General features: G+C 46.6%; 1 protein-coding gene across 2 annotated transcripts in view; it reads left to right on the top strand.

Annotated features, from left to right (window-relative positions):
• The window catches only part of LOC120447922 (DNA polymerase epsilon subunit 2), an 85,132-nt gene that overhangs the window by 30,477 nt on the left and 31,805 nt on the right, over window positions 1–22,850 (top strand). The window lies entirely within an intron of this gene.

The raw sequence follows: 22,850 nt of genomic DNA, 5'->3' as shown, positions 1-22,850 counted from the left end.
TGAATAGATTGCATTGTCTGCCAAGTATACATATGCACATAGATGCAGTAAAATGTCCTTTTGCGTGCTGCGTGGGTGGGGTCCTTTCAACGCTTTTTGTCAGCAGTAACACATGTCTTTGGAGTTCACTGACTTGGAAAATGAGCAGCGACACGGCGGCCTCAGTTAGGTAACTGAGTTACTGCATCAGAATGCAAGGGAAATTGATTCAGTAATGCAGTAATATATTGCCAAGCAATCAAGCAGATAATCAACTAAGGAACTATGGTAATAAGAAATCTGCGTAAGGACATAAAGGGCTATGAAGTTATGCAGGTTTTCTGCGGGGGGAAATGAAAAGCTGTATAGTTATTTAGGTTCCAGCCAAGATCTGATTATTTTTAAATACATCTTAATTTTTCTAAGCTTCCCTTTTCCATCTTTCGATTAATCACTCCTTTCAAACAATTTGACAAACAACCTGGCTGACCAAATTTGTAAAAACCCATGACCGCCCCACTGACCAGCTCTCGTATCGTCTTAGCCTGGCCCAAAAGTAATATCGAATATATACCTTTCATCCTGGCCCCTTCACCGCTTCTCCCCTTGTCCCCCCGCCTCCTACCCATCAAGTGGGCGTGCCCTGGGCGGGCCATAAACAACCTCTCACGGCCTCTGCTCCGCGTCGGTTCCCAGTAAGCAACAATCCGCGGCTAATCGCCAGGCTACTACCACTTGAAGAAGCTGCCGCCGCCGCCGATGGTTGGCTGATGCTGAAGCTGGTGGGGATGGTGGTGATGCTGGTGATGCTGGTGATGATGATGGTGATGATGGTCGGAAACAAAGTCAGAGGTTAAGCACGTGCGCATCACTGTGGGCATAGGGCATCGAGCACTGGGCATGGGCATGAGCATCCTGGTCATCATCTCAGCTCAGTTCCTTGGCTTGCCGGCTACTTGGCTCCTTGGATGCTTGGATGCTTGAGCGTCACCGCCTCCTCTCGCTGCTTTATGAGCTGCTCCTTCTCGTTCGTTTTGGCTCCGCTTTGGGCCAATTATAACCTTGGCCTGCTGCCGCCATATCTCACATTTTTTAGTACGTGGCCGGGTCGGCAATGATGAAGATGATCATTTCTTTTGCTCTTGCTCTTGCTCTGGCTCAGACTTTGGCTGGGGTATCTGGATCTGGAGTCTGGTCTGGGCCGAAAAAGCGTTGGCCTGGCGCTTGGCAAAATTTATAAACGCGCACAGCGAACACCTCGCCACACGTTGGGGCGTCTCTACTTCGATGTTGGCCCTCCTTTAACCCGCTTGGGCCAACTTCTTGGCTTCTTGGCCAACTCAACGACCTGGTAATTTATGATTAATGTTGGGCAGCCGCTGTCGTCGAAGATGTTGCTGTTGCTCTTGCTGTATTTGTTGTTGTTGTTGCTGTTGCTGTTGTTGTTGCAGTTATTGTTATTGTTATTGCTTTTTGGGGCTAAATCAGAGCGTACCATTTTGGGCAACCCTCCCGTTGTGTCTTATTACGATTGGGCGATTGGCATGCCAGCAAGTTACCTGTATGCAAGTCAACACTTAAAAAAAAGATCAATAACATTTAATTTCAAATAAAAAATATGGTTTAAATAAAATGTATTATAACAAGCGGATAAGGATCTTTAGCAACGTTAATATACTAGCAAGAAAGCTTTTAATTTATAGGAAGCTTCCCCCCTTTTGAATGTAGTTCTTATTTGGAAAATTTAGTTCCCAGTGTATTTGTGGGCGGCAGGAGCAGCTACCCAGAGGTGAACTCATGTCAACGCTTGGCTGAGTTCGCTGGCCATTTCAGTTGTATTTCTTTTACCATTTCTTTTTTTTCTTTTTTTGGTTTTAAAGGCCAGGTTGGGGGATGGATAAAATGCACTTCCTGCTTGCGGCCACGTCGGTGCCGAGGAGCTTAATTAAAGAGCGGCGGTGCTCATTTGACTGGGCCCGAGAGGCTTCCTGGAAATCAAAGAAACAAACTCGCTAAATATTTCAGTTAACGCTTTGGTGGTCTTGGCCTATAATTTGCTGCTGTTGCTGCTTCTGCTGCTGCTGTTGCTGTTGCTGCTGCTGCTGGGATAGACATCATTCGCATCTGATGCCGACGCTGACGGGTTTTGTATAAACAAGTCGAAGTCAGCTCTCAATCATAAATGAATCATGCGCAAATTATATGGCCAAGACTGGACGGCGAATCAGATCGGTGATCTGGAGTCCGAACGGATGGATATATGGATGCTGGGACGGATGGCAGGACACGCAGATCGCAGATCTCAGATCGCAACTTGCTGGCGCTGCTTAATAAACAATCATCAGCAACAACAACATTGGCAGTGGGATCAAGTTGAAGTTGAAGTTGAAGATGAAGATGAAGATGAGTGGTTGGTTAACAACAACGCCAACGCCAACGGACACATCGGCCATGTGATAATGATGATTTCACAACCAATTAAGCGTTGAAAGCCAAACACCGCCAGCAGAAATTTGAGGTTAATCCTTTAGCTGCTGCAATTTTCGGGGCCAGCGAAACGTGAGCAGCACCATGGAACACCATGGAACAACACCAGCCACATCTACACACCGCACCGATGAAGATCTGAGATGGCGTTGGAGATGGAGATGGAGTTGGAGATGGCGTTGATGTTGATGTTGATGCAGGCGGCTTCAATCAGCAGAAACTGCGGCGTCTGTCGGCTTGTTAAGTGGAGTGTTGGAGTTTGTCGGGTCGGCAAACGCCACGGGAAATTATGGTGGCCAAACTTCCCAGACCGCAACTAATTTAACCAAAGTGCGAATTGGAGGAGTCGTCGTCGTCGTCGACGTCGTCGTCGCAATCGGAATCGCAGCGAGCTGTTGCACAGTCGCATTCGCAGTTGGAGCTGATGTTGAGCCGAAAGCGAAGCGAAATGGCCAGAAAAAACCAAAAACAGACCGCAACAAAGCAGCCGCGAATCTGAGGATGTGGATGGGGCTGTGGATGTGGATGTGGATGGGGATGTGGGACCTGGGATCTGAGACCTAAAACCTGGTACCTCTCCCCTTGCTACCCGATCTTGTTAGGAGGCCCTGAGAATTATGAGCGTCTGCCCAAGCTGCGAATTTGTGAAGCGTGATGAGCGCATGGCTCTGGGATCTTGGAATCTGACTTGGTACTTGGTGGTATCTGGGAGCCCAGCTGGCAGAGGGATAACAGGCGGCTGTGATATTAGCCAGGCTTTACTGTATGCACTGCAACACGCGATCTTCACGTTGGCCAGCAGCAACAGGCAGCACTCGAAATTAACTCATAAAATATACATTATCATAGCTGAAACCGCGTCTCTTGCTGTGACTGCCGCACTGCGGACTGTTTCATGTTGTGTCTGCCTGCAGTCTGGTTATAAGTCTGCACTTCTGGCTGGGATCTGCACTTGGATCGACTGGTAGCTGTTAGCTGTTAGCTGTGCATGGGAGCTGGGAGCTGGAAGCATGTCGTGTTCTAGTCTGCCTTTTTGGCGCATTCGTGTGGCACCTGTCGCTGCCACCGCTGATTGGCCCCGGCCAGCACCGATCATCATCAGCTGGTGGCACTCGTACTGGCACTGGTACTGGTACTGCTACAACTATGTACCTACTGCCTTGCCAATTGCCTTAACAGATTTGTGTGCAATTAGCCAGGCAGTCGCCATGGGAGCACCGCATCTGCTACCCTCGCCAGGGTGAAGACACGAAGGGCAGGAAAAGTTGGAGTTGGAGTTGGAGACTTGGGAAGTCGGCAAATGACATGGCGGCCAAGTGCAGCCGAGCATAATGGCAAATAAAGATCGGGCGGACCGATAGTTCAGCCAGGCGGTGCCCATAAACTTGCAACTGATTTTGACGCCCCAAAAGAGCAAAAGAGGGATCCCAGGAGAAGGGGCAGCCTGAAATGGAGAGTAATGCCAGGTTTCGGGTGGAGTTGAAAGCAGCAGTCGTTGGAATTTGATTAACTCGTACTCGCTGAATGCTCAATTTTCAATTTAGAGCTACTCAGTAAAATGGATAGAGGTATAAAGGACAGACAAGCAATCTAATCTGTATAATTTATGGCTTGCATGTTTTTAAGATTTAGTGGATCATGAACTAAGAGGTTTCCAAATATTCAGAAGAAGAAGTTTGCATCAATTGTGTAGCATACTTTTGAGAAATACGTCTTTCAAAGGCTTTATAAGTATATTTATAAGTAGATATATTCTTTCCAGATAAATTGTAATAACATGTGAATTTGAATTTGCTTCTTTCCATTTATTTGGCGACTGTGGGAACCTGAACAAATTTGGCTGGCACCGCATATCCCTTTTGTTTTACTCCCCCGACGACGGTCGTCCTTTGCGCTCACGTCTGCGTGTAGCGCACTTATGCACAATTATGGCTTTATTGTCTAAACTTGGGCACATCTATTTAAAGCCATGCGCGGCGGCAGCAGCCAACTGCGATCGAATCCATAGAGCGTTTCATTTTCGGTTTGGCCTTTAATGCGCCGCCATCGCCATCGCCGCCTGCCCAGCTCCTGGCCATGCCGCTCCTCCAGCTTCTCTAGATCCTCCAGCTCCATCAGCTCCTCCAGTTCCTCTAGCTCCTCCTGCTGCTCCTACTCCTCCTGCCCCCCCACCAGGCACCATGCAATTCGTCCGTCTGTGTTGGCTTCATTGTTTTCTTGGCGGCCCTTCGTCATCGTCAGCAGCTCCGGTCTGCACACTGAGAAAGAAATGTGCTAAAAATTTGGGCAAAATTTTAAAATGTCAACTATTAAAACATAAACTCTAATTAATTGAAGAAAAAAATCTAGGAAAAATAATCCTCGTTTTGTTGGTCTTATGAATATCCATTACTATTCTCAACTGAATTTCGAAGTTAGTTAGTTATTAAAATTACATCCATATGTGCACTATCATATTTCAGAGCACAATTTAAATTTAGTAAGATTAACAAGGATCTCAAAAAGAGTGTGCATTTCCAACGATTTAGTTTTGAACATTATTCTGAGTGTGGTCCGCTTCCCAAGGCTTTCGGTGCCTGTGATTGTTTCGGTTTCTGTTTCTGTTTCTGCAAATGCTGGCAAGTTCCAAGCTGCAGCTCCCAGTGGCAACTTGCAAGCGGCGACTCCGACTCCCGGACGAATTAACTTGTTTTGGTATAAACGGCGGCTATTTTGTAAGTTCATAAAGGATAAATTGCCAATTTTGGGATTTGAACTGGCCAACGTTTTGCGTGTCTGTCCCTGGCGCGTCTCTCCCTCTCCCCCTTCCATTACCATTTCCATTCCCATAGCCACATAGCCACATAGCCATACCCATGCCCAAGACCCAAGACCATCGCAATACCCATACCCAAACCGATACCCATACCCATACCCATATCCATACCCATATCCATCCCATCATTGGGCCTGCCCCATTCGTCGGTGCTATATTGAGTTTTCAATCTTTTGTTGACTTGATGTGGCCACCGATCGACTGGCAGTCGGAGTTCGAGTACGAGTACGATCAGTCCCCGTGTTTGCGTGGAGTCTTCAGGGAAAACTGGCAGCCAACCTTGAGTTGCTTATTTAAGGCAGTTCGTCAATTTCTGCCGTCTGAGCCGCAGTCTGAATCCCAGTTTTAGCCCGACTGCAGAGACAATGGCCGGGCCAAAAAGCCCAGCAAATCGCTAGCCACTGTGGCGGGTCAGTCTGTCCGTTGCTGTGGCGGCGCAAAATGAAACAAAACCAATTAAAAATGTTTCGTTGCACCCAAAAACGAAGATTCACTGGCCACTGGCCACTGGCTGGGCTTCTTGGTGGGCGGCGGGAGGTGCAGCAGGATGAAGCTTCTGCACTGAGAGAAATGCAACCATTTAGTCGTGGTGCTTACACTCAATTAACGATAATTGATTTAAGGGAAAGTTTTATGATAGTTAAATGAATTCACTCTTATGATATCAAAATGAATTACTATGATGAAATGAATTGAGCAAATATGAATAAATATGAACAAACGAATTACTATGTTCACCAATTCAGTCTTATGATCGTTAAATGAATTATTATGATCACTAGTTCAGTCTTATGATCAGCAAATAAATTACAATGATCACCAATTCGGTTTCATAATCAGCAAACCAATTACAATGATCACCAATTCGGTTTCATAATCAGCAAATAAATTACTATGATCACCTATTCAGTCTTATGATCAGCAAATGAAATACTATGATCACCAGTTCAGTCTTATAATCAGCAATTATATTACTATGATCACCAATTCAGTTTCATATTCAGCAAATGAATTACTATGATCACCAATTCAGTCTTATGATCAGCAAATGAATTACTATGGTCACCAATTCATTTTCAAAAGGATTAAAATTACGAAAAAATTAAAATGTTCTATGTTATTTTGCAAATATTTTCAAACAAATATGAGCCATGAAAATTCCTATCAGCGCCTTAATATTACTTCATCAGTTTCTTGCTTACTTTTCACAAGTTTTTCTCTCAGTGTTCGGCTGTTGCTGTGACTGTGACTGGGACTGCGCTGGTGGCACTGCCAGCGGAGTATCTGTTTCTGTGGCCACCGAGCGCCACTGGGTGAGTTCTACGTGGAGTGGCCACTGCTGTTGATTGTCTTGCAGATATGCAAGTTCGGGTCTCGGGAGGAGTGGCAGGGCAGGGCAAGGTGGGTGGCAAGGTGGGGGGCAGGGAAAGGAAAGGGGTGGCTCAACGCCGGCGCACTACCTACACGGTGGCAGGCTAACAAAAAGCGACAACAACTACATTTTTTGGTCTCAGCCTGCTGGGGCAGCAACACACACACCACACACACACACTGCGAAGTAAGAGACATTCTTCGGGGTCTCAGGTCTTCATTTTTAATGAAATTCTTAACAAGGCGCACAAAATGCAGCGACGTCGACGTCGACGCCGACAGCGACCGCACCGCGTTGTCCAACTAACTAACCAAATCGCAGTCGCAGCAAGTTAAGTGAAGTGACCGCCCGCCCGCCTGCCCCTTTTTGGGGCACACAAAGGATGGTGGCCGTGTGCTGGGAGGAGGCTAAGGAACTGAAAACTGAAAACTGGGAGCTTGGAGCTTGGGGCTTGGGGCTTGGGGAGCTGCAATTGGGTCCGCAACGCGCATCCATGAGAAGGCGACCGCACACCGCGATTTTGTCCAACGCCGCCGCCGCTCTCATTGGAATTCATTAAAAATTCAGCAGTGTGTGTGAGTCGTCTGCCCAAAAAGCCGGTTAAAAGCCATGGCCCAGCATCCATCCAAGAACAGCACGAGAAAAGCAAAAAAAAAAGGAAAATAAAAATAAAAACATTGTGCATGGAATGAGAGCAGTTCGAAAAATTTACGAAATTAGTTCACAAGCTGGCGAGGATCGGGGGCAAACGGGGAGCTGGCTAACTTGGAGGCCCAGAGCATACCAGCGCCACTTTAATTTAGTCATCAGGTGATTTTTCGCGAGCTTCAAGTGAAATCTTTAACGTGACGTTGGAGATTGTTATGTGATCTCGGTTGCGAGCTTGGGGATCCAGGGCAAAGGCAAAGGCATCGGGAAGGATCCGGGGATCTGGGGATCCGGGGCACCGAACCAGTGGACAGTGGAGAGTGGACATTGGGACAGGGTCTGGAATAGTCAGCGCGTGTGTGGCAATTGGGCTCCCAGCTCGACTGTGCGGCTGATTTGCCTCGGCGATCGAGGGAAAGAAAAATGAAACTCAAGTTCTTACTTCAATATATGTGTATATAAAGAGACAATGACTTGAAGAATTTCGAGTGATTTAACGAGATTTTTTCATTTAACATATAATACCATGGATTACCAATCTGAAAATGAAATTCTGGAATATGGATGAACATCATTTAACCAAACCCAATTTTACATAAATATAAACCATATATTTTAAAACACTTCTAATGGAGAAAGAGTACGTACAATATTTTTTAACCAAATTAAAAGCAACCCACTTATTCAAATTCCACACTTTGTACTGTCTGCCGTTTTGCTGTCCAGTTAATACATTCCTGAGCTTAGACTCACCAAATCGCTCAATAATTGCGCAGGCATTCGACAAATTCAAATAATTTGCAAGACAAACGTCAGAATCGGTTTATAACCCGTACGATCTTGAAGCCTGAGGCCGACATGAAGTTGGCGACATTTCTTGAGCCAGAATCCAGAATCCAGATGCCAAGGAGAGCTGGCTCGTAATGGGGGACGCCGTGCAGTCTAGAGCGTAATAACAAAGCCAGGCGACGAACTGCATCACGATGTACTCATGCTCATCCTCATCCTCATACTCAACCCCATCTCCATCCCCATCTCCATCCCCATTGCCATCGTCTTACCAGTTCCATATTCCGCTGCCGGCTGTCTGGCATTTCAGTGGCTGAGTTTCCAAGCTGCCGAGCTGCAGACTTCCTTGGGCTGCGAATGCTTATCAACAAATACCGCAGACAGATATTTAGCCAAGTCAAGACGAGGCTTCCAGGCCTGTCAGCTTGACTAGCCACTATGCACTAGGCACTGGGTACTACTACTGGTACTGAAATATTCCAGCATAACAAGTTATTTACTATGACGAGCTTTGATTGGATCGAATTGGCCACGGCAAGCTACTTAGCTGCTGCAGTGCTACAGGGCAGCCTTCCTCAAGGACGGGGAAAATATTGTGAACTGTTTGATTTAGGAAATGCATGGCAAAAACCAGTAGCCGACAGCTGCAATTTCAATAAACTCACAACAACTCGCGCTGGCAAACAGGTGGCAATCGGTCATGCAACTTGTGGCTCGTAGACCCGGCCAATCAGCCAAAGGCACCATCATTGCCAGCCACGTTTAATGACAAGATCAAGCTCAGTTCACTTCACTCCAACCCAACTACACTCCACTTCACTCCACTCCACTTCACTTCACTTCACTTTACTTTACTTCACTTGGGCTTTACTCCAAAGCCCCACACCCAAGGCTAAGCTAGAGAGTAGGATGCAGAGTCGCGAAAGTGTGCAGCAAATGTTTCCGATGTTGCTGGTGTTGCAGTTGCAGTTGCAGTCACTGCTGCTGCTGTTGCTGTTGCTGTTGCTGCTGTTGCTGTTGCTGTTGCTGCTGATGATGAGAAACAAAAACCAGCTTCGGTGGGGCAGCAAACAGCCAAGATCTCTCACCTGTTGTTGCCCGAATCGCCGGCTAGCTGGCTTGTTGATGTTGCTGCTTATGTTACTGTTGCTGGTGGTGGTGGTGGTGGTGGTAATGTTGCCATTGCTACTTCCACTACGATGTGGCTGCCTCCGTGAGTCTGGCTCTAGGAGACCACCACCGTCTTTGTTGTGCCCATGGTCGACGCAGTGTCTGGGAAGTCGCTGTGTTCGTCTCGCCGAAGTGGCAGTCATGGGAATTATTGTTTATTGGCATTGGCCACAGTCGTTCCCCACAGTCGCAGACATCCTCTTAACCCCACTAACTTCATACCTGCACTCTTACTCATACTCGTACTCATACTCGTACTCGTACTCGGCTAGGCAAATAGAAAGATGACTGGCTCTACGACGACGACGACGATGAAGACGACGTTTCTGGGACAGATTTCGTTCTGACATTTCTATTAGACAATTTGTCGTCGACTGAGCAGCATCACTGCATCACTGCTCAGGAATTCGAGGTGAGAAGTTGGCAAATGGAAAGGGAAAGATGGGGAAAGCTAAGGAATGTTTGGGTAGCAAAGCAAGATGCAACAAAACTAGTTTAGATACATAGTATTCTACATAGGAGAATACTGTTTACTTTAAAGAAATTCACATCAAACATAGATTCTTGAGTTTTATAAGGATTTTATTTGAGTTTCTGTTAAGTTTAAAGACCTAGAGTGTAAATTACATTACATAAAAAAAAAGTTAATGAAATTAGGGCAGGCCCAACCCCTTGGCAATTGGATCCACCCTTAAAAGCCGAACCGAATGCCTCCAAATTAGTCAGCACCATTGCATGTCACTCCTTTGACTTGAACCCAAAACTGCCAGCTGTGCAACCGTTTAATGCAGTTACTCCGCCAGAAGAAGGAGTTGAAGCTCCTTCAAATTATAAAGCGGCTTTTCACAACAAGTTCGTGGCCGTCTGTGGACTAATGGGCAGGTGCATCACCTGGGCAGCTGCCACTTCGCTCACAAAAGTAGAGCTTAGCGGTCCAAAAAAAAAAAAAAAAACCAAACCACGTGGTCGAAGCATTTAAGCCAGGGGGTTAACCACATGACTAACAATGCGGTTGCATTTATTTATTAACTGGCAAGTGGAAAAGCGACCTGTCCGTGGGTTATTTGTGTGTGGTCCTCGATACAGAGGCTACCTTCATTAATTAGGCAAGTTGATCAAGCCTGTTGCTCATTTGTTGCCAACTGCGGTGACATTCTGATTGAGCAGCTCCGCTCAAGCGACTACCATTCCGGCACCTCACTTAGCACGCCCCAAAAAAAATATACAGAAAATATACAGATATACATATACAGCTACAGATACAAAGACAGATACAGATGCAGAAGCAGGTGCTACCAACTGAGAAATGTTGGAAGGAGAGGCAGAAAAGGAGATCCCGAAGCGAGGCAGGTCCTGCCGAAAAGAGAGGTCGAGCCAGACGGTTCCTTTGTGTCCTGTTGTTGTTCGGTGGCAGCTGTTTTACTCTGGGCAGGATCAACGACTTAGCACGTGGCGCATGTGGCGTTCCGTTCGCTTCCCCAAAATCCTCGGTGCAAAAGGGAAGCGAACGTCACTGGCTCCTGCCAAAAACCAAAAACCAACAACCATATAAAACCAACAACCAAAAAAAAAGAAACCAACAACCAAAAAAAGAAACCAACAAGCAAGAAAAAAGGTCACTCGGGAAGTGTGTCCCGGCTATTGAATCCTTGTGGCAGCTGCTCCTGCTTCTTAAATATACCTATATATATATACATATATATATTTAGATATATATACACCTATATATTTTCCCTATTTTGCCTGGCTTTGTGTGCTGCGCTCCTTCGTCTTCGTTGATTTTTTTTTCGTGTTTCTGATTTCATTTACTTTGGCGAGGAGTTGTCATTATTTATTATTGTTTGGTCCTTTGTTTGGCTGCGCTTGTTTGGTCCTTTGCGCGCTTTGTGCGTTTTAATTTAATTACGATTTATGTATGGAAATTTTCGGAAATAAACAAACCCCCCTTTGGGCTTGCATCGATTTTATTCAATACTGTTTGGACAGCGCCGCGATAATGAATTGGCATAATATTTTCCCAATACTTTAACGACGGGGTGGAAATTGAAAATCCGATTCGCAGTTCAAAAAGAAAAAAAACACTCGTTCACACGCAATTGCATTCAGCATCCGGATTGAGGTTGATGATGAGCTAATTGAGACATTTCATCAAATCATCTCCTCATCTCCGCTTTTCACTTATCGCTTTTCAGGGTGGGCACACATACTGCTATATATATATATATGTATATATATATACCTACATATATGTAGGGATATCGCTGGGATATGGCAACATAAGATAATTCGCGTAGAGGCTTAGCGCCTTGAAATCGCCGGGAACATTGTCTGGGGCAATGTTTTCAGATACTTTATCGCCGGGATGCGTTAAAATGTTTCGCGCTTTTTATTGCGCTTAACGTGATTTCTGCTTTTGGCCTTCTTGCTGCCTTCTTGGCCCTTTCGCAGCCGTATAAATTGACAAACTTATGGCAACGCCTTAACCCCTGTTTTTTTTCTTTTAGCCCTTTATCCCTTTTTAGCCAGCGTGTGCGGCATTCCCTTATTGATTTTATAATTAAGCGTTGTCATTAAATTTTATGTTGCCACAACGGCGTCACCTAATTGAGTTGTTGCAGCTGCAGCTGCGACTAATTCATTTCTATTTTAACGAGCCAACTAAGCTAACTGAAATCTGAGCTAAAACTGCATTTAGCTGCCGCCCTAATCGTGGTAATCCTTTGTTTCTAATTCGGCTTAATGCATAAATCATCTGCATAAATTCGCGAGGAATTTCTTTTGTTTTGGGACGAGCCGAAAAATGTGGTTTTTGTTTGCCTGGCGGCAGTTCATCATGTCGCAGTCAGCGTTGATTGAATGTCTTTCGGTTCGGTGCGGAAATTTCTGAAATTTCTGCACAACTCTGGCCATATATTCCCGATAGCCACTTATAAATCTCCCGGCTGCCCCATTGTCTCTGGACTTTTGGTTCTTTGGGTGCTTTGTCTCCCCTCCCATTTCAAAAAATCCCCCCTGATTGGCGTAGCATTCTGACTCAGGAATTCCTCCAGGTTCGTACCTAGACCGCGCTCAATTAATACAGGGTATGGCTTAAGTGCCGCATCATTCGGTAGTCGCTGGCCACGCCCCCTTTTGATGATGCATTTCATATGCCGCTGCTGCCGTTGCTGCAATCCCCGATCAGCTGACAACTTTATCTAGCTGATGGACATCAGCAAACTGTGTGTGTGGTGCATAGTGCCTAGTGCCTAGTGCCTGGTGGTGTCTGCTTCCGTTGCCGGAAGGCGCATTGGGACACACAGACCTCCGTCTCCTCCATCTCCTCCATCCCTTCCATCTCTTCCAGCTCTTCCAGCTCTTCCGTCTCCGCCGGCATCTCAATCTCATTGTGTCGCTAATTGTCCCTGGCCTGTGTGCGCGTCATAAGCCGCCGCTGTTGCTGCTGCAACTTCTGGCCCCGAGTCCCGCTCATTCGCTCATTCCTTTGTGACTGTCTAAGCAGCAGGTCATTCTTCCTGTTTATCTCAGCTGCACTGGGCGAAATAACACGTTCGTTTCACATTTAAATGCCCTCAGAAGTGTAATACATAGAGCATTTTATAATGGACTAGATCATGGCATTGTGAACTTCAGATTGGCCTATTCTTTATATTTAAGCATAAATAAACTATATGTTGCCGGAAAATCTATATAAGAACAAATATCCAACTTGAGGCACTAGATAGTGTAGCATTCCATTAACTGTCTAAAGTTAAGATAGGAACTTGTTATGCGTTTGATATATTCTGTGATCTGTTTGATCACCACCTCAAAATATATTCTAAAAACCAAACCAGCACTAGTTTCGCTCTGTGCAGCTGACTGGCTTCCTCTGGCTCTTCCTGTGATATGAGTATTTTTTTATGCCGCAACACGCACAATTTGCCTCGGCCAGCGAGAACACAAACAAAAACAAAGTCAGCTGACTCATGTAGAAATTGACGTCGACCTGGAACTCATCGGCTGGGTGCAAAACCCTCGGAAATGGGACCTCTGGAGTCTGGGCGGTGCGTTTATTGAGCGGAACGGATTTCTGAACGCCCCAGCCGGCCAGCCGTTATCCTGCCGTCCTCTTCTGTCCACCGGAACGTTTCGGTGCTCCGGAGTACAGAAGGTAAAGAAGGTAGGAGGAGGTAGAGGAGGCACAGGAGGCACCAATGGCACAGTGGGAGCCAGAGCCACACAATGCGCCCATGGATGTCTGGATAGTCTGGCATAAGTCCCATGGATCGTCTGGCATTGGGAAGTCTGGGTGAGCGTGTGTGTGTGTGTGTGTGCGTGTGCACTTAAAATCCTATTAGGCTCAATTATCCGCTGATATTGCGTACACGATCTCATCTCAGTTGGCTTCCTTTCATTGCATTTCGTTTCGTTTTTCATTCATTCATACTCAACTGAGACTGAGACTGAGACAGGCGGCTTTCCCCTGCTCCTCTGTGAATGTGTGTGTGTTTGTTCCAGGAATTAGTTGACTTGTTGTTTGCATTCAATTTGTCTTCCCTTCGTTCGGTAGCCTAAGATCCGGGACGATAGAAGATATCCTGGCTGGCTGGATGGCTGGCAGGACGTGCCGATTACCCTTGGCAAGCTGCTTTATTGTCCAGCACACGCTTCCAACTGACATTGATTCATATTTAGTGGATGTGAATGGACCGATCGGCTTGCTTCTATTAGTACATCTTAGGATGTCGTCGTTGTGTGGCGGTGGTCTCCCACTTGTACACACAGGACACACACACACAGGACATCTTTTCTCTACGGTCAGCTGCTTCAGCCAGCAGCTGTGTGTGTGTGTCTGTGTGTGTGTCTGTGTGCGTGTCGTTTGTGTAAACGATCTGATTAACACCGTTTCTCGGCTGGCCATCAAGGGGTTAAGGAATTATACAGCTGCCTGAAGCAGCAGCTCCTTATACTTGGCATTCCAAAAGGTCCAGATCCGAATAACATTCGATGCCACTTCAAAAGGCGCCTCGTCTTACCGTTAAATGAAATCACTTTTAATTTCAGTTGCCCATGGCGCAGATTCCACAAGCAAAAACGAGCGACACAATAAGAGCGCTATAAAAAAGTGTCGTATTTCAAATGTTTCATAAAGACATCAACTAAATCAAAAGCGACAACAGCACCTAGGGCCTCCTTGGCTTCCACGGCCATAAGTTCTTGGCCCAAAGCAAAAAACAACAACAGCGAGTGTTGTCTGGCGATCGTTGAAAAATTAATAAAATTAGTAATCAGCGCTTTAAATCAACAGAAATCAAGGGGCAACCAAGGCAGGCACTCAGCCGCAACACACGTTGAAATCGTGGGTCTTTTTTCATTTATTTTATTTTATTTTTTTTGAGGGGGGTTAGGGACGAGTGTCGCCGCTGAAACCGCAGATTAGATAGCGCCGCCGTTTGCTGCTAATGATTTCTATTGCCTCCGAGGCAGCCACTGTGGAAGACAGGCTCCCAACTCAGCTCGTATCCACCGGTTTAATAAAGCAGCAGGAGAGTGAAGCACAGACGCCGAAACTTACGCACCAGAAATACCCTTTCATTTAATAATTATAACTATTAACAAGCACAGACCAGATAAGCTTAAATAGTTTAGCAATCATGCCAACGATAAGTAGCTGTTTGCAGTCATGTTAAGTTGCCACTTTCACCAGGATACCACGAGTGCCATACCAACGAAATGCTTTAACCAAATAGAGAGGTAGGGAGTGAGAGAGACTGGGATTCTACGGCGTTCAAGGTCTGCCAGGCGAGGAAATTGAAGGAAGCGAACTGCTGCGGAGTCGCAACCCAACCAATTGGCTCACACTTTGGCGCTGGGCCTTGGGGACGGTGGCCGAAGACCCGAGCGTGGAGATCGCGAGCGTTAGATAAACTTGCCACCAGCATCGTGGTGGCATCCAAGTGCCTGGCTTGCTAGTGGTGATGGTGGTCTCCGTGGATGCCCCCATTCCCTTTGCCCCTTGCCAATGATCCCATGATCCTTTCTTTCTTTGGGGCTCGTCATCATTATAAAACGAATTGATGTGCGATTATCGCTTGAGGTCTTAGCGCCAGCTTTTGTGGATGCGACTGGCGGCTGGATGGGCAAAAGCTAAAGACGTCCAGATTCTGTACCTGATTATGGCAGGCGCAACCTTACACTGCCTCCCGTTCAAGCCCACTGCTTCTGTGTGCAGCCGATTTGGGCTTTTTATTTATTTTGTTTTCGTTTTTTTTTTTTTTCGCTTATTTTGTGGCCAAAAGGCAGGAGCTGGGCAGGACCAGTAGCTGTGGGAATGCGGCTGTGCTCTGGCTACTTTGCAATTTCTGGCTGGGCTTTTTGCGGTGCGCGACTGCCAAAAACAATTGAATTCGATTGAATGCACCGACTGGCAAAAGGGAGGCCGCGCATTCGGCCACATTCCACTGGTGGCAACCACCACAATGCTGGAGCAGCACCGGCAACAGCAGCGGCAGCGACACAAACAACAAAACAATCACAACAACTGTCAACGCCCAGGCGACGGCGCCGCGGACCAGAAACTCTCTTAAAAGACAATCAGCGACACCTTTTTGGTCCAAAATACTATCGCCGCAGCGGCTTTCTGGCCAAAAAGTAGCCGGAGAAGGATGTGGGTATGAGGATGGCCAAGGCGATGTGCGATGGCGATGGCGATGGCGATGGCGATGACGCTGACGATGGCCAGAATGAAGAGCGGGCACAAAAAGATTGCCAAGTTCGTTGCTTAAGTCTTTTGTTTCGAATGCAGACACAAAAATTGAACTCTATCCCTTTGTGAAGTGCGAAAGCGACAGTGCAAAGAACAATGCTCCAGCTTCCATCTCCCAGCTCCCGATTCTACCGACTACCCAATTCCTGATTCCAACTCCATCTGCGCCAGCTCCTGGACTAAACTGAAACCAAACTGAACTGAACTGAGATGCTCCCAAGGCTCCCCAGTTATGTCGCGCCATGTTTGGCGTATGATTTCAAAAATTGCCCTTTTTGGGGTTTCGACTTACAGCCAACAGCCTACAGCCTACAGCCTTCAGCAAGAGGCGGAGGCCGCCAAATCCATGACATCATATTTGGGTGCTAAAAGCGAGCCGCCCTTCGCATTGGCCCCGTGTCCCGTGGTAAATAGAGACGATAAACGAGATTTTTCCAACATCTCTGCGCCAGGCCGGCGGGAAAACGAGGCGAAAAGAAGGCAGAGAGAGAGAGAGAGAGAGAGAGAGAGAGAGAGAGAGAGATGGTGTCGAAGTTCGCACATCAATTGCACAATCCGCAAACAGCAATAATCACTGTCAGAAGAGATTAAAGCGATAAGCCGAGACAGAGGATGCCCAGGCAGATCAGAGGACCAGACACACTGAACGAAGCTGGGAAACAAAAAAAAATATAAAATAAAATAAAAAAAAAGTAAGCAGAAATAATACAGAAAGCCAGGCAAAAGGGTCCGCAGACCAGAGAGCCAGACAGCCTCAATTGGGTGGCCAAAAATGAAATCATTAACACCTAAGATAATAAAAACGCAGTCCCAGCACCAGATAAACGCATTTCGAGTGCCACTGAACGCCAGGAATGCGTGTGTGTGTGTTGTGTGTGTGTGTGTGTGTGTGTGTCTGTGCCTGTGGGGTTTTTTTTTGGAGGGGGGAAGGGGTAAGAGGAAAGGGTGCAGCGAAGGGCTGTGGCAGGAAGAGGAGCAGACTGTAAGAGGATCTGTGTAAAGCCAAGTTGATTTCTATCTTTTCATGGGAGGTTGGCATTAACGAAAGCAGCAGCAGCAGCAGCAGTAATACTTGCAAGCAAACTTGAGGATCGGTTCCCAAGCCTCCGTTGCCCCTCATCCCCTCATCCCTGCCAAGTACCAACCAACCAAGAAAACCAACCGATCGACGGACCAACCGATCAAATGCTTCAGCCGACACAAAGCCAATTAATTTATTAAATTGAAGTATGATGCTGGGCCGCCGGGGCTTCGGAACGGGGATTGCATGAAAGGAATTTTGGCGACAGACGCCTAAAAGCAAAATGGGTTTCGTGTGCCTGTTTTTGGTCAAGAGCAAAGCAGCGTGTTAATTTTTACCAATTTGCGGTGCCAGCAATGGCCAAAAAAAGGAAAAAAATTACCAAAAAAAAAAGAGAAAAAAAAAAGAAACAACAAGGAAAGACGAATCTTTGGCGATGACAACAACGTCGCTGCAACATGTTGCGAAGGTGCAAAACTAATGGATTTCGTCGTCGCCATTCGGTCGCATTTGCCTGCCCCCCCATAACCCCCCCTTCCACAAACCCCTCCCCCCACCCAGCAGAGTAACGAAGTCAACGTCCAGTCCTGGCTGAAAACTGCCAAACAAGACCAGGCCATGAATGTGCTTTGCTTCCCAGGCGCTCATGGACGCCTTTTTGGCCCCCTCCCCCTCCCCCCACCAACTCCACCTCCTTCGGCAGCTCCGCCGCCGCGTTTATATTGATATATTATGGCCACGGTTTCTTTGGGACAAAGATCTGCTTATTATATAAAAAAAGAGCAAAAAAAAAAAAAAAAAAATGCAGCAACAAAAGTTTACGAAAAACAACAACAAATCAGCCAGAAACCGAGTCAGAGTTTCAGTGAGTTTCCAAGTCCAAAAGCAGGGACCAAAAGCAGACCCATCCACACATCCCCAACAGCCACAGCCACATTCACATCCACATCCACATCCACATCCATGGTGCCCCATCCTTATACTCATACCAACCAGCAAGCAGCAACCACATGGTATTCGCATAAAAGGCGCACAGCAGAAGGCATCGCTGCGGCAGATCTTGAGATCTGATAAGAAAATGATAAAAAGGTAGACGCCAGTTTTTAATTTGATTGGAATGGAATTTTCAGATGATTGCAATGTTGCTAAAACGGCAGCGCCGTATAGTCGTCCACCGCCGGACAGACGGACACGGACTTGGCGGACGGAGATCGAGATGGAGATGGAGATGGAAATGGAGATGGAGTCGGAACGGATTGGATCGGTTTGGATCGTTTGGCTACGGAATGGGGTTGGGAATGGAGATGGAGTTGGAGTTGGAGTTCGAAATGGAAATGGAGGTGGTGTGTGGGGATCGAACTGAGACCTGTGATATTTTTGCTGTTGTTGTTGTTGTTATTGTGGGAGGGGCAAGCGCGGATCAGGTGGCGGCAAAGAGGGGCACGAAATGAGAGTGCTGGCCAGAACTGAACTCATTGGCAATGGGTCTGCTGCAGTGGCCAGATGCATCAGGTTGCATGCGCTTGTGCAGTGCTCTACTTTAAGATATATGAAGTATCAGGCTCATAAATAGAATCAAGTTCCTTATAAATGATAAACATGTAATATAGTTGTAAAAGAAAAACTTTATTTATTAAAACTTTTCTCTTTTTATAACCACGAACTATGTTGCGGCTCTTGGCTTTAGTAATATTCAAGGAAGTGCCCACATAGAAGTTAACATATGGTTATGTTCTTTTAAATGCTTGGGAGCATTGTGAAATTTCTAAGTAATCCAACACTTTTGATTTCGTTTCCATGTAGGGTATCAGCAAGCTCAGCTTGGCCTGGCCAACATTCCATAGGTAAATTTGCATCTTGCGCCGCGTCTGTCATTTCATTTCACCGAAAGTACACACACACACACACGCACGCGCGAATGTACCGCCAGCAGCAACAACAAAGGCCAGCAGGCGATGGCCACATGGGTGTAGATGGAGGGGGTTCGGAGGTGGTGGTTCCGGGGGGGTGGGACAAGGAGCACGGGGAGTCGTCGCCACTGGCGGCCTGAACGAACCGTCGCCATCGTCGCCGCCGCAAGGATGCGAGGAATAGGAAGCAGAGCGGATAGTTCGGTGGTTCGGTGGTGCCGCTGGCGGCGGTTGTTGCTGGTGGTGCTGTTACTGCTGATGGTGGTAGTGGTGGTGCTGATGGTGGTGGTGGTGGTGCAGCCGGAGCGATGCCGATGCCGCCACCTTAATTTATTTCATCTCATGCAATAATTTTTGTGGTTAACAAGTTTTGGCGGCATCGTTAGCGTCTTCACACGCTTGGCGGGATATCAACACCATTTATTGCCGTTTTGGTATTTTCGCAGTCCCATCGCCTCAGTCCCTCCGATGCCCCCCCCCCCCCCCCCACCTTGTGCCCCCCTTCTGCTCCCCTTGTGCTCCCACACGAATCCCCGCAAAAAAAACCCCTCTGGCCCTGCGTCTCTGCTCTTCATTTTGCACTGTTGTTGCTTTTATTTCGCTTTTGTTGTTGCGGCTGGGGCAAAGCGATTTTATTGCTTGATTTTTGCGGTTTATCTGCTCGCTCTCATATAAAAATCGATTGGATTCCCGTGAAATTGATAAGTCAAGTCAACGCCGTTTTCCTTCGCATACCTCCTCCCCCTTCCCCTCCCCCTCAGCAGTTCATCCTGCTGACTGTGCAATCCTGGCCATCGTAAATTATTCGCCTCGACTAGTTTTCTACATTAAAAGGCAGACGCCAGCGCCACAGATTTGCCACCGATCCCGATCCCGATCCCGATTGCTATCCCAATTCCGATTCCCATCCCGATCCCGATCCCGAACCCCATCTTCTATAGCGATGGCAGTGGTCAGACAGCTCCTACTTCTGCCTTCCGGCGGCCTGTGCCCGGTAGTGTTAAAATATTCGACCACCTAGGGTCCCATGGAATTTATTTAGCCCCAAGTCCGTGGGCACATTTCTGCCGCTTTTTATTAAGATTTGGGCATGTCATCAACTCGCATACTCACCTCTTTGCCTCCACCTTTCCTTTCATTTTTTGTATATTTTATTTGTCGCCTAATTGAAATATTAGCCGAGGATTTCAGCATTCTGAGTCATGCGGGGCATGTGCTCGAGTTAGAGTTTGCGGTAGGAAGATGGATATGATCTGCGATCTATGGAGCTGCTGTGACTGCCACTTACGGCCACGGAGTTCAGGAGTCTGCCTGCCACTCTTTATTTATAGCCCATCCATCGCCTCATTGTGTGACTCGTGTGGAGCTCGAGACGTTTTTGGTTATTTTTGCCACATTGCTCTTGTCTGGAGCAGTCACTGGAAATGGAAATGGGAAAGGGAAAGCGCTGATCGTATCAACGCATATTAAATACCCTTTAATGGTAAAATTGGGGCGCTATTTAAAAGCACGTTTCAATGGTTCTCAAAGTTATATCGTTGCGTAGCAATATTCTCTTAAATAGTACTAAGAAATATTTATATTATATCTATTTTATTATAATGTTGCAAAAAAGGTATATTGCAAAAAGGATATAAACTTGTAAAGCTTCGTGCTTATTTATGCACTTAATAAGAGCATTTCAGGAACTGCTTTCGCACTATTTCCCCATTTGGCGGGGCTAATTACATGGAGCATATTTTTAGGCCCAGACACGACGCTGATTATCTGCAATTCACGTGTCGCCGTCACCGTACCTCTTAACTCAACTCAACCCAACTCGACTTTACTCGACTCGATGGTTCACTGTTCTGTACTGTTCTGTTTCTGTCTGGCCGTTGTCTTCTGCTTGAGTTTGGCAAACAAAAAGTTTGCCAAAAAATGTCAAACGTCAGACGTTTTATTATCAGATCACCACGATGAGCTGTCACCTCCCCCTAGGCGAAATGGACACGCGAGTGAGAGGCGAATGCCTTCACTACCGTTCATTGTCCTCCGGTGATCAAAGCACTGCCCTTTATTAGGCCAGGTGAGTCACCTGGGCTTTTCCCATTCGTATGCCCATTGTTGTGATCAGTTCCCAGATTTTAAGGGGGGGGACCTAGAGTCATAGATAGAGGCTAGATAAGGCAAACATTCAATATTTGCTTAAATATTATGTTGTTTGTATCCACTTGAACGCACGCTTAACATGGAAGTGCCAGCTCATCGGTTTGTAAATCGTTTGTAGAGGATATGCGGAATGTGTTTGAATTTGGGGGAAAGTTTTCGGGCAAATGGTCAACTTGCCGCAATGCTAAGCCAAGCCGGAACAGCTCAGTGACACTGGTTGGTTGTTGGTGGTAGCGGGGCTAATTAGACAGCAAGTCAACACCAAGTCGGCCCGAAGTGAAATTAAATAAATATAATCATTAATTTATCGTGCCCCTGCGCAAAACCCTCAACTTGGAGTTAAAGTCGGCTTGCTCGCCGGCTCAACGGCTCACCACAAATCATCAAAAGTCATTTAGCAAACATTTGAAGTTGAAAAATAGCCTTCAACTTGCTTCAATGCACTTGAAGAGAATCAACCGCAGAGCAGATGGACGGGGGTAAGGTTAGGGAATATGGCCATATATACCACATACCCATATACCCATGGCCCATGGCCCTACCATGCCACTTCCATGGGAATCGGAATCGGAAAGGGAAAGGGGAGCAGGAATGGGAACGGCAGCAGCGGCAGCAGTGGCAACGGCGGCAACTTTTTACGGAAGCGGCTCAGGTATAGAAGAGCCAAACCAAAGAGTCACGTCACGCGTGGGTGCCCCCCACACAGAAAGCAAAAAAAAAAAAAACAGAAAAAAAAGAGAGAAAAAAAAACAGACTATATAAAATAAAAGACACACGGATGGACAGCCGGGCAGACGGACAGTTCCAGTTCCAAGTCTCTGGGCGTACTTAGCGCTGCTGTTGAATAATTTCCACAACCACGAAACCCAATTGAAATTAGAGCCCAGTTTCAGATAGTCTCGTCGCACTGCAGCGCATGCCCCCCCTCCTGGCCAGGCCACATGTCGCTACCACTAACAACAACCTGCCCCGCGATCTGTTGTAAGCCAAGTGCATTTTCATTTCCATTTCCATTTCCTCGCCGTTTTCTCAACCAGCCAGCCAGTCAGCTAGCCTTTAGTCTGCCAGCTACTCATAATGCGGAAGATTGCACCAAGTTCAGTTCGCTCCTTACTTTCCTTTCCTTTCCGTTCCGTTCTGTCTCATGCAGTTTATCTGGCCGCTCGGATCTTGAGGTTTCTGCGTTCTGTACTTTGCCTGTTGGGTTTTTAACACAATTTAGCGGCGTCTCATTCAGCTGAGGGATATACTTCTATACTTGTATACCTCTATACTTGTATAGGCTGCGCTGGCGAGGGCGTTTAGATCGGATCGGTGCGCTATAACGGCTTTGTCTTTGGTTACGCAGACCCTGTTGCCTGAACATTCAACACAAGCGAAGTGCCCTCCTGTGCAACAAGTGCATTGGCCAAACAAATTGTAATCTCATTTACTTTGATTGCAATCACTTAGCCGGCTGAATACGTAGTTGAGCGTAGAGAGATAGGCTAATACCTGAACAATCCTTATCGGTCTGTTTATGACATAATCATATAGATTACTCAAGGTTCATTAAGGTCTAAATATAGTTGTAGGTGGTCTATTTGCTAGCTATTAAAGCCTTATACGCACACCAGTAAACCTTTTATCGAATCGGAAATAGTGTCGTTATTAGAATGGAATTTTGCACATCACTTTAAGATTGCCGATTGCGGAACTGCATTCACATTTTTCCGATGGCAACAGTGGTTAGATACTGGCTTGTAGTTGGTTACCCTTCC

Source organism: Drosophila santomea, chromosome 3L (genome assembly GCF_016746245.2).
Source record: "Drosophila santomea strain STO CAGO 1482 chromosome 3L, Prin_Dsan_1.1, whole genome shotgun sequence".
NCBI lineage: Eukaryota > Metazoa > Arthropoda > Insecta > Diptera > Drosophilidae > Drosophila > Drosophila santomea.
The sequence above is the reverse complement of the archived record's forward strand: the minus strand, read 5'-3'. Positions and strand labels throughout refer to the sequence as shown.